Genomic DNA, 13,478 nt, shown 5'->3' on the forward strand with positions numbered 1-13,478 from the left:
CATGGCCGAGTTTCAAGAAGAACCTGTGGTGCCTGCAGAAGCGGCTCAGAATCCAGAAATGCCAGCTGCCGCCCTGGAAGGATTTGGGTACATCGTACAGACAATGCGCGCATCGATGAAACCAGAAGCAACATTTAATGGAAACTCACCGGTAACCAGTTTTTTGGGAAAATTGGATGACCACTTCATGCTGTATCCAGTTCATGAGTTCCGTAAAGTCACCTTAGCTACCAGCGCTTTGAGGGGCCAAGCGCTTAATTGGTTCAAATGTATAGGCAGAAGCCTCTTGGGTCAAGCGGGAAGTCCCACCTATACTTACGAAAATTTTAAGACTGCCTTAGTAAAAGCCTTCCCTGTCGTAAGAGATCGTACAAGTTTAGAAACGGAACTCTTCAGCATATACCAGCAACGAATCGAAAATCTTTCCACCTTTATTTTAAGAAAAATTCACGTCTTTAAACTCTTGTATGGAAACCGTCCGGATCCTGAGATAATCCAAGTGATTTTGCCGAGTTTAGTTCCCCAAGTACAAGACTTTATTTAATTAGGGAATCCGACTACACTGGAAAAGTTATTTGAGCTAACAATCCAGTTTGAAAGTAGAAGAACGGCGGACATCGAATGAAGACGCCTGTATGAGCAACGAAGCCAATTTGGCGCGCCAAGACCACAGCAAAGGCAAGAACACGGCTACGGAAGCAAATCGAATCAGAGGGCAAGGAAACCTGAGTATCCAAAAACAACCGGCGAACGTCGACAGTTCAAAAGTAAGCCAGAAAAAAAGTCTGAAGGCCAGCGGAAAAACAAGGAAGGCATGGAAAGGAAGAAAGAAAATTTAAACTAAAACGGATTTCTGCTGACGGGAGGGTGCGGAAATCCGAAGGCCAAGAAAAGCCCTCTTTCTTCAAGTTAAATACAGTTATTGTGAAAAATTTGACTCTTCCAAAGATTGAAGTTAGAGTTTTATAAAAGATTTTGCAGCTATTGTTGAACCATTGTTAAAATTAAAAAGGAAAAAGGTAAGATTCTCGTGGACGGCCGAAGCCAATAGTGCTTTCGAAAAATTAAAGCAAGCATTAACGCAAGCCCCTGTTTTGAAATTTCCTGAAAACGATGAGAATTTAGAAATTTCAGTGGATGCTTCGGATTATGCGCTAGGAGCGGTACTTTCGCAAAATCAGCCGCCCGTGGCATTTTTTAGTAGAACTTTAAATCAAACACAAAGAAATTATTCCGCGACTGAGAGAGAGGCACTTGCAGTTCTGTTAACAGTGCAAAAGTTCCGAGTCTATTTTGGAAAGGTCCAATAACAGTGTATTCTGATCATGCGGCGGGAACTAGATTGTACTCAGGGAAAAACTTATCCCCAAGGTTAATAAAATGGGCACTAAAGTTACAAGAGTATAATCTGGTAATTAAACACACGCCCCGGAAAGGAAAATATCGTAGCAGATGCCCTATCCAGAATAAAAATAGATGAAGAAGGTAATACTGTAAAGGTGGCAATGCTCACAGCATGTAAGTTACATTCCCGAGAAACTGTGATAACCGAACTGAGTAAGGATCCTGAATTTAAAAATATTTATGATTATTTAAAGGATCCTGAAAATTTTAGCCACCAATATATTGTGGCGATAAGAAATAGGGCGGCCCATTACGAACTAATAGATGGTCTATTATTTTATACAAAAACTACGAATTCCAACAACGAATTTCGACCTGTTATCCCAGCTAGTCTTAGATTAAATATACTGCAGGAGTTACACGACTCCCCTTTAGCTTCTCATGCTGGTATTCAAAAAACCATCCAACGCGTACGCGAAGCAGTTTATTTTCCTGAGCTGCAAAAGTTAACAAGGGCGTATGTCCATTCCTGCCCAACATGTCAAGCAGTTAATTATATTAATTTACGCCCGGCCGGGTTTCTAAATAGTATTAAATCGGAATTTCCAAATGAAATAATTGACATCGATTTATTGGGCCCTTTCCCAAAAAGTCAGTTAAATAAAAGTGGCTATCTCCTTGTTATGGTTGATCATTTTAGTAAGTGGATCGAAATTGTTCCCTTAAAACGAGCCTCCTCGAAATTAGTTACTGATTCTATTTTAAATAAATATATTTTAAAATACGGGGCGCCCCTAAAAGTAATATCGGATAATGGTCCTCAATTTGTAAGTAATATATTTGAAGACATGTGCCAAAAACTGGGCATACGTCATTTAAAAATGGTCCCGTATCGGCCGCAATCAAATATAGCGGAACGAGTCAATAGAAATATCATGAAAATTGTCCGTAGTTATGTTAAAAATTTTCATAAAAGCTGAGTTAACTATGTCAATGAATTAGGTTTCGCCCTTAGGACCGCAAAACATGATACGACGGGCAAAACTCCTGCTGAGTTATTTTTAGGCAGAAAGATTATAACGCCGTTAGATAAATTATTTTATGTTCAACAAAGACCCCCAGAATTTAAAATGGGCAATATAGAAAAATAAATTAAAGAAGCAAAAAAGAACACTGAAGGAGCACAGAGAAAACAGAAGCTTTATTATGATATGAAACGACGGGGAGTAACTTATAAAGTAGGAGATGAAGTGTTAAAAATTAAGCATTAACTTTCTTCAGCACCAGAAGATAAAACTGCCAAATTTTATCCACGATTTGAAGGACCATATGTCATAGAAAAAGTAACTCAGGCTTAGTGGTGTTAAAAGCCAGGAATGGTGAAACCTGCACCGCAAACGTAGACCAGATAAAACCATTTTATAATCGTAATAAAATGCCAATATTTCAAGATCTTTTGCAGGATCCGACACGGCAGGCACAAGCTCCAGAGGTGGAACAACGACAATCCCAAGGGCAAGCCATTAGTAGACAGGAGCAATTGAAAAGAAAGTTCCCCCGTTGGAAAACTGAAGGTAACAAGAAAAAGAAGTCGTTCCACCGACCAGAGAAGAGAGGGCACGACCACCCCCAGAATGAAGAATGGAGAAGTACGACTAATGCAAAGAAAGCCAGGAGAAATGACAGCAACTATAACACGGCTCCAAAACAGAAGATCTACCCATCGGATAGGAGTCTACGCAGCAAATGTCGAAGAATTGATGAAGGAAGACCAGCTGCAGATGCAAAGACGCAGGAAAAATTTGAACAGCCAGCAACGAGATCCAGGCAACAACGAGAGACAGTTGTCCCGGTTCCGCCAAGACCAGCTGCCATCAAACGGCCGAGACCACAGGCAGATGCTAAAAAAAAGGTCTTCAAGGGTGACCGAACTGGAAGAAAAAGAAAGCTCATGGAGGAAGGAACCGAAGGGCGAACCGCACAAGAAAGAAGATCAACCAGACCGTAGTCTTCGCCACCTTCCAGGACTGGGCAGAGAAAAGGATGTCTGAATATCACAAAGATAAGTAAAACTTTATGTTACTTTGAAACCATAAGTTAATTTTTCAATCTTACTGCAAGTGGCAGAATTCAAGAATTTTTACCTCATGTGAGTCCTACCTTTATCGCCAAAAAGGCGAGAAAGGAGTTGTTACCTATTTTAGTATTGTTTTTCAATTACTCGCGAGTAAAACTAAAATTAATGTATAATAGGAATGTGTAAATACTTGAATATTGAAAAAGCATTGATAATCTTTGAGAAAGGTACCTTAAGAAAATTGTAAAAATTATTGTATAAAATTTTATTTAAAATATTCTGGCAAGAAAGAAGTTTTAATCTGAAAGACTTTTGAAATGTAGAATTTCAATGCAGAAGAATTGGCACTTGCTTGGAAAAGAATAGAAGTTAACAATGTACTACTAATGTATGTTTTAAAATGCGTAAAATTAACGGCATGTTAATATGTCCTTATATACAATGTGAACTGTTATCTTAAAAGTTAAGAAATATTGTGATATGTTAAAAGTAAAAATATTAGAGTAATGCCAAAAATTTTAACTTATTCGTGTGACTGTAAAATGAGCAAATTATTGTGAATATGTGATAAAGGTTGAATGAATGTAGTTAGGCTCTCTGACGCTACACTTCAGAGTTAGCCACTTTTCAGAATAGTACCTCAGGGTTTAGAGATGAATATAAGGTGTGTTCTGAGGTTTTGTTATGTTGAATTTTAAGACGTTAGTGTTTTGATTGCAGGCGGTAGTGTTGAACACTTGTACATAGACACGCTCGTGTTTGGTGTTTTTCTTTACAACACAAGTCAGAGAGCACGGGGAGATAATTAAATAACGTCATGAATGAAATAAGAATTTTAAAGGAGAAATATAAATATTCATGTTACTTGCCTTTTGATTGTGTAACATTTCATTAAACTAGTTTTCCTTCCATAAGGAACCATATTTCAACTAAGAAACTCCTGTTTATAGATGCAGTACAGATGAAAATACTTGTCCATAGAGATGATAATGTAAAAACGACTTTTTAATATCTAGTTTCTAGAGAGAAATGTTTGTAAAAGATTGGCCTCGCGTTAGATTCTAGAGCTAAAAGTTTTCAACAAGGTCGTTTTAGACCTCAGTTTCAAACTAATTAACTCTGGCGGGTAGTATGTAAGGATCCTAAGTTTTACTAACGTTTTTGATGTCATTTAAAACTCTTAATTACAGGGCCGTAGTACAATACACAACACCCCCCCCCCAATCCCAGAAGTATAGCGATATACAATAGTGACGTGATCGAAGATTCTTTGGAAATAATCGTTGTCATCGAATGACATGCATATTCTATTTAAGTAATCGTAGTCATCGGCTTTTAATATTCTTTGCAAATGATCATTGTCATCAAATAATCATTGTAAAGAATCATTCTCATCGGATAATCATTGAAAATAATTCTTGTCGTTACATAAAGGGGCATACTAGCTGATGTATAAAGAATTGTACTCAAATTCTAATCAAAAGAATCGCATATGTATGCAATTTATCATATGATCATTATTTACAGCAATGATTCTTATATGTTTTCGACCTACGGCTCCTAATGACGTCGCGGAAAACTTGCGCAACAGTGACAAAAAGAATATTTAAAAATACAATAAAAGCTTGAAAGCTAGGGAAAATGTGTGAATTTATTTTCCTTTTATTTAAATGAAGCTTAATGTTTTTAAAGGAAATTGAATATTGTAAACAGGAATCAGCAGTTTAAATATATGTGGGATTTTGCCTCTTTGTTTTTTTTTCTTCATAACATCATATCCTCCGGAAAGGGGGGGGGAGATTTGAGTTTAGAAGGAGGTACCCTCGGATTTCAAAAATTCTTGGTAAAACTTTTCGACTATTGTTATCTTCCTACGACTATCACTCGAGATGTCATATAAAATTTCGGAAAGCGCTGGAGATCAAATTGCTTTATTTAGAAAAATGATGGCTCTTCTCACTCTCAAATCGTATTGTTTAAGAGAAATTTTTAAGTTAAAAAAATATGAAATAAATACTATTGCCAAACTCGAAACTTATTGTTATTATTTACGGTTATATTCTGAGTTGAAGAAAGCACGTGATTCCATATAACGTCACTGTATGTCGAAAAATATTTCGTTAATTTCAGTATTTTAAATGAATAGCTGCTTTTGGCAACTTTTATGTTTCACCTTTAGATACGTGACACGATATGCTATCGCTACGTTAATTCTTTTATTGAGATTTTGCAAATTTGTTATATTAAAATTAATTTAAATCATAATTTCAAATGTATTACCCCAAGTGTCAAAGTTCTTTGTTTCCTGACTTGGCAAGAAAACTTTATTTACGAATAGCTGGTTGCTTGGAAAGAATGAATACATTTTCTTCATAATGAAATGTTTCTATGCATTTTATGCTATTCTAATTTTATTTATAAAAATTTAATTTCTTTTATGGTATACTTCCTTTCTGAGTAGAAGTTTAAACTTCTGTAGGTATTTAACATATTTTAGATGCAATGTTACATTACTACAGTTACATAATTTTTTTCAATTTACTAAAATGTCTGAACGCAAGAAGACAGCACAAATGTTACAGCGAGCTACAGAAAAAATGAAGTAAAAAGCACTAGGAGACTCAGCAGGCAAGTAGAAGAAAACTTGCACGCTTCAAAAATGAATGAAGATACAACTAGAAACTCAGCAGGCAAGCATAGTGACAAGAAAGGTTACGCATTCAAGAAACTGAAGAAGAAACGAATAGGAGTTCCAGCAGACAAGCAACAACTCAAGAAACTTCGCTTGCTCAAACTGTATCAGAAACTAGTAGCAGACGCAAAAGACATTCAGAAAACCAAGAATCACTGCGTGCTCCGGAAAGGTAAGCAGAAGCGAAACGGAGGCCCATTAGGCAAGCGGAACGTCAAAAGAATATGCGCGATGACGGGAAGAAGTCGCAAGTAAACGAAGGATGCAAGACTGTCCGCGTCATCGTCAGATTCGACAGGAAATACCAGAACAGCTCAAGAAGCTGCATAAACAACTCAAGACGCTGCAGATTACGGACAATTTCGGTTCGAAGAGGCAGAGCTCATACGAGGAAACAAGCTTCGCATGAACGCATCACGACATACACGTAGTACTCTTCACAATGCAGGAAGTTTACTTTGAGCAACACACTGTATACGTAGAGCTCGTAGACTTATATAGTGAAGATTTTGCTTTGTCAACAGCCCCCTAGTAAAATGTATGAAGTTTATATTGACATCTCACAATACCTGAAAGAAATTTTTCTATTTACTTCTTCATTTACTATTCTCTTAAATTTCTTATCAGTAATCCTGTCTATATATTATAGATATCAAAATCAGAAAAAAATTAATTAATTATCCTTAAATGTAATTAAGTAATGAATACTTCGCCCCTGTTCATACCGAAACAACATGATGTAATTGTAGATAGCTAGAAAGTAAAATGTATTCAGCAGGCTGTACAGCAAGCGACAACTATAAATGGTGATAACACAAGAATTTTATATAATGTTATATACTGGCAGAGTTTTAAAAAAAGAACATATACATCAGTGTTTTAAAAATACGAATTTTGCATAAAAAAAAATTTTTAAAAATACGAATTTTGAATTTTGCAAAACAAATATCTTAAAATCTGCCTTTCCATGCATAAGAGTTCAGGATTCGGAAAATTATATTTTCGTAAACGGTTTAGCAAAAATAACAAAAATTATTGCCTTGAGAAATGGATAATCTTGGTATGAATACGAATTACGCCAAGACTACTCGTCAATGGTTGTTTTGAACACGCCCTTAATGTATATATATAACCCTTAAAAAACGTAAAGTGAGTGAATCTACTATTCGAGTGTGTCTTTATATCTTGAGTATTTAAGAAATAGGAATTGCATTTATCTATCTCGATAAAGCTAACGCTATTGCCCGAATAACAACGTTTATTTAACACTTGATATTACCAACTTCATATATATCTTGAAATAAAACATAAATTTCCTAATCAGATACTACCAATTGCAGAAAAAATACAAAAATAATGGAATTTCTAATAACACTACAAGTAACATACCGAGGAATAAATTGCGCTGTAAAACTGATGCAATCTACAATATGTAAACCACAAAATTTATGTACTGCTATAGAAATGCAATAGAATGAGAAATGAAACTGTCATGAGATTTATAATGAAAAATTTACCATAAACTATTAGTATATGGTATAAGTAAATATATACTTTTAATACTATTCATTTAAATATGTTCAAACGTTCATAATATTCATTACTTACAAACGCTTCTTCATCCATCGAAGCATAGCACAAGCCATTCTCAATTCAGTGCTGGTGCACGTCAATAAAATAAGGATAAATCCAAATTTTTACAAAAAATCAATCGCCTTGACTCGTTTCTCAAAAAACGTATATCTACAGATGCAGTATTAATATATCACATCAATATAATTCGGGATCATAAAATCACCAAACAACGCATTAAACGCAAAAAATCGCATTAAGGCAGAATGAAGAATTTTCACTCTTAGAATGACTTTTACAACAATATATAATAGAATCGAATTTCTAAACTAAGTGTTCATTGTTACACCATATTTCATTCTTGGGGAACCTTTCATGGTTGTTCAGTAATTCTAACTGTTAACTGGTATAAAAAGAATTAGGATTTCATATATATGCACAGACATATATATGTATTATATTAACACGTATCTATAGTAACATACATCATCTTATATTATATGTATTCGCATAATTCTAAATTAATTATACTAGTCAACATAATTTGTATATTGATAGCAGCACAGTTTTAAAATTATTTATTACTATCTGCTTGCTAACGATTATATAATTAAGTACAGTGGTACCTCGACAAACGAGTTTAATATGTTTCGTAACCTTGCTCGTATCTCAAAGCAATTTTCCGCATTCAAAGTAATCGAAATGCCATTAATCCGTTCCAGCTCCCAAAACACGACCTCAGCTGTTTTTTTAAGTGTTTTTGAATAAGAAAAATGTAGTTTCTTATTCAAAAACAAGAAGAAACATTTATTTATAAATAACAAATACATATTCTATAAAAAAATAATTAAAAGAAAAAGTGCCTACGGAAGCGCTTAATTTTTGTCACTGGTCTTCGCTCTTTTTGTCATGATCTGCTCATTTTCACCCGCAGATCGTTTAAAATAACTGTCCAAGGAGGTTTGTTTCTTCCTACCTGTCAAGGTATTGCGGAATCGAGTTAGGCAAGTTTCGTTGAACAACTCCGATTTAGGACTAGTTGCAACTTTTTCGCGGTGACTTTTATCCACGAACTCTACAACTTTATCCCACATTCTCAAGATCTCTTTTATATCTCTTGTAGGGATAACCTCCTCCATCTCTGGCTCCTCTTCAAAACTAATTTTTCGTTGAACCACCGTATGCTGCTGCAAATGCAGATCGTGTAACTCCTCGGTTGTCAGCTCCTGAGACTTTTCCTCTACGAGTTCGTTCACATCTCTCTCCTCCACCTCCAGACTCATGGATTTTCCGAGAGAAACAAGCTCCACTACCACTGACACTTTGGGTCTCTTTCAGCTACAGCCTCAGGCCATGCAGACGTTGTAACACCCAGCCAGGCCTGAACAATAATTCTTAGGCACATCACGATGTTAAAGTGGTTTTTCCAGAACTCTCGAATGGTAAGGTTTGTGTTCTCTGTCACCTCAAAGCAGCGGCGAAAAATGTGCTTGGTGTACAAATTCTTAAAATTAGAAATCTCCTGCTGATCCATGGGCTGCAGGATAGGAGTGGTGTTGGGTGGTAGGTAGGGAAATTTTATATACTTGAACTCTTCGAGTAAATCATCTTCGAGATTTGATGGGTGAGTAGGGGCATTGTCGAGGCCAACACCAGAACAGAACACCAGAATTATCCACTCCACAAAGAAGTTCATTCTGTCCCACGACTTCGGATTTGCCCTCCACATATCTTCTTAAAATTATAACTGGCAGGTTTTCTTTTAAAATATTATATGACTTAAAGCCTCTGGGGTTTTCCGAATGGTATACTAGCGGAGGCTTGATTTTACAGTCGCCACTCGCATTGACGCAAATTGCTAGATTTAATCTATTTTTAATGGGTTGTGACCTGGCATCTTCTCCTCTGCCGTTATGTAAGTTCTATTCGGCATCCTTTTCCAGAAAGCCCTGTCTCGTCACAGTTGAGGACTTGCTGGGGGGGGGATGTATCCTTTGGCTACTTTCTGTTCGGAAATCATTTTGATGTAAACATCAGCTGCCTTTACATCCGGATTTGCTGCCTCACCATGCCTGACGACGGAGTGAAGGTCGGTCCTTTCCCTAAAGTTGTCAAACCAGCCCCGACTGGCTTTAAACGGGTCTTCCGATTCCACGTTTGTAGAAGTGTGTGGGATCTTCTGTAGAAAATAACCGTAAATCGCTCGTAAATAACTCGTAATAGTGCCTTCTCACATATGATGCTTTGTGTTAAGGTTCCTCCTTGAAGCTGCTTCTCTCTCGCTCACACCATCAGTAGTTTCTCCATGTCTTGACGGAGAGAGGTCGGAGCTTAAAAATTATTGTAACGCCCTTAGTTGGCGTTATTCTTTATCAACTCCTTTTGTTTAAGCACAGTAAATATCATTGATGTGTTACGCCCGTACATCCTCCCCAAGTCAATTACTCGCACATCTTGCTCATGGTTTTCTATTATTTAACGCTTTAATTCAATAGACATCATCATCTTCTTTGGACCCAGGGTTATAAAAATAAATATGATAATGTTTTCTAAATGTACAAAAAGCAAAAAACGCGAACCCAACTTATCAAAAATGCTTCCAAAACGAGGGAAACAAGCACTCAGACTGAGGACTAGTCTGAGGTGGGAGAAACTGTTAGACGCTGCACACGACACCTACATGCGCGCGCATGTTGCGGTCGTGTACAGCGGTGTAGTGTGCGATTCCTCGTATCTCAAATCTTGCTCTCGTCTCAAAGCAAAAACATCGCTCGCTTGGTAGCTCCTGTCTCAAAACACTCGTATGTTGGGGCACTCGTATATCGAGGTACCACTGTAAATACAGTTTATAGTTTTTTTAATGTGACAATCATTATAAGCCATGTAGATTTTTCCTTGTGGCTTCATTTGTTTTCTCTTCCAAAATTTCGAACGTCCAACAGTTTTGTCAGTTTCGGGCTTTTGGTATGGAGAGTTAGAAAATGAGATAAGACCAGAATGAACTTCAGTTCTGAACTTTGCAGTTCAGCATAGAGTAAGGAGTATTGACAGATTTATGTTCGCTCTTTACGTGCGCTTTTCATCGTATTTTCTTCATCATTCTCAGCACTTTAAAGTGATAACTACTAGCAGTGTTCCTTTATATTTCGTATATTTTTGGAATTATATTTTTTTACTCGTACTTTTCGAAAAACTCCAGAATTGTTCAGTGTTTTTTCGAGACAAATAATTTCTAACAAGCTACCAGCTCTTCCGCATGCTTTACGAACCTTTATGCCAGGAACAATTTTGGGTGTTAGAAGTAGGACAGATGCTAGAGACAAGAACAATTGAGGAGCATCTGAGGCAGCTTGTGACAGTCTTTGCTGCGTTCCAAGAAGATATAAAAGGAGAGGTTGATTCCTTTACAGAAGAGATAAATGCGTCCAACAAAAGAGGGAAAGGGGAAATAATACCAGTTCAAGGAAAGATGGAATCTATCCAAAATTGATACTTAAGCCTGTCAAGAAGAAATAAAAGACAACAGTAGAAGATTTTCGAGGATTTTGAAAGCAGAAATAACATGGTCGAAAGGAGAGTTAGAGAAACTGGAGAACGTGTTTCTGCTGTCAAACAGCAAATCAAAGAAAGAGTTAATGCTGTCAAACTACAAATCAAAGGAAGAGTTTCTGATGTCGAACAACAAATCGATGACAGAGTTTCTGCTGTTGTCGCCAAAGAATCTGACAGCTTTAACACATTCACAATGACAACTGGAAACGATTCTGATACCTTTAAATTGGTACCTATGTTTTCCGACCCATTTCTCATGCTTTCCACGTGTGATGGAAAAAACATTTGGCATATGTACAAGGCTCAGTTCTGTATAGCTCCAAATGGAAATGGGTAGGATTCCGAAGACAAACCTGTAATTTCGCAGCTTCTCTGAGAATAGAAGAAGACGATATCGGTCCCACTCTTCTAGAAACCCAGAGGCTAGATTTTGATGCTGTACCCGGTACGCGAAAGCTCTACTAAGAAGTGTTTAAAAGGCTACAGAAGGCTGCAGTTAATATCTCGATAGCAGAAGCTCACCAAAATAATCCAGAAGCTCGCCACTGATATCGAAATGCTCTCCCATCTCTCCTTTTTTGACTGCTCAACAGAAATACGTGAAGTACAATCCATGAAATACTTCCTCGGTGGCATACGGGAACCTGAGGTATAGAAACAACTGCGAATAGTGGATCTCAAGGATTTAAAAAATGCCTAGAGTGTACGCCATGAAACACGTAGCAGTCCTTTCAGAAACTTGCACACACCATTGCCCAATCGGAACTACTCCAACCCAGAAGCTAGTGGACAAGTGACAGCTCGTCCAGGCAGTCTACCCACTTAAGTAAGTGCCTTAAAGCGGAACAGACGTCAGACGAAAGCGACCTTAGTATGCTAGAACTGCAGTGGTGATGAACACTTACGAAAGAACTGCAGAACACATTAGGACACAGAAGATAATGCTGCTAATCAGCAAGAAGTCACGAAAACAAATCGTGGATGTTGAGCGGAATTTGCCAGAGATTGCCAGATATTGAGAAGTCCCACATAAAATCCTTTCAGATTTCGGTTATGGTTGGTGGCAATAATGGACTTTTCAATCATGAGGCATACAAATAGAGTTCCCTTTGTATAACAATCGATACATGAGTAATTTACCATCATCCAAAACCTCAAGTCGAGATGATAGAACCAGCATGAACAGAACTTTTCCTTCCAGGATTATAGCTGAAAACAGAAATTTCCGGTAAGGCATTATGAAATATGCTAAGAACGTTAAGAGCACGAAATGAGTACTAATAATATGTTCTTTCGTTGAATTATCAAGGCCGTCATTCCGGTGACGGTTGAAACGTAAGTGCCAAAGCTAAAGTCATTGGGGAATGAGAAGTGGTTGCATCACGTTCTCCATTGAACTACGTTAAGGGGTCTCGTACACCTTAAAACCCTCAAAATCTCTGAATATGATCCTGTTGTAAGAATTGGGATAGCATATTTATTTTTAAAGCTATTACTTCCAGTTTTTTACAGCTGACTACATAGCACAGCTGAATTAGTAAGCAAATATTTTGTGTTGCCACAAATGTTTTTATAATTTAATCTTCTTTGTGAGGTAATTTTTTATATGTTCACGCAATACTCCCACTTTGCGTGCACAATTTAAAACATTCTGTTATATATTTTAACTTCATAGCTAATATACAGCTTGTATAGCATCTAAAGACTACTGTGAACCAAAAATCTTAAGAATTTCATGTTAAATTCTCATTTTATTTAGAACTAAATTTATACAATGCATTTTAATAAAGAATTTTTAATATTTCCATGCGTAAAATTTCTGACTATTAAAATATTCAATATATTTTTGGTTCAGTTAGATGATAATACTCATATAAAGAAGTCCATTAAATTTAAAGTGTGTACCAAGAACCGTTTTTAAAATATCATGCGCGCAGCAGTGAAAATTTATGTTTTGAGATAATCAAGTTTTAATGTAAATATTTTTTTAAATACTTCTCTTGTTATAAAATATATAAAATGCTTATTTTCTGAGAGATATTTTAATATTATACAATTTCGAATAGTTGGTATAAGCATAATTAATGTAAAATAAGCTGCCATCATCAAAGTATAACATATCAACTAAAAATGATTTGAAACTTCTACGCTATCAATGATACAACTAAAATTTTTCTTACAAATTGGAACTTACTTATAGGCAAATGTTTCAGGTAAAGTTCTCTGTAATGTATTATTGTA

This window comes from Stegodyphus dumicola, chromosome 10 (genome assembly GCF_044657685.1).
Source record: "Stegodyphus dumicola isolate Sdum_Otavi_A_Nest chromosome 10, ASM4465768v1".
Lineage (NCBI taxonomy): Eukaryota > Metazoa > Arthropoda > Arachnida > Araneae > Eresidae > Stegodyphus > Stegodyphus dumicola.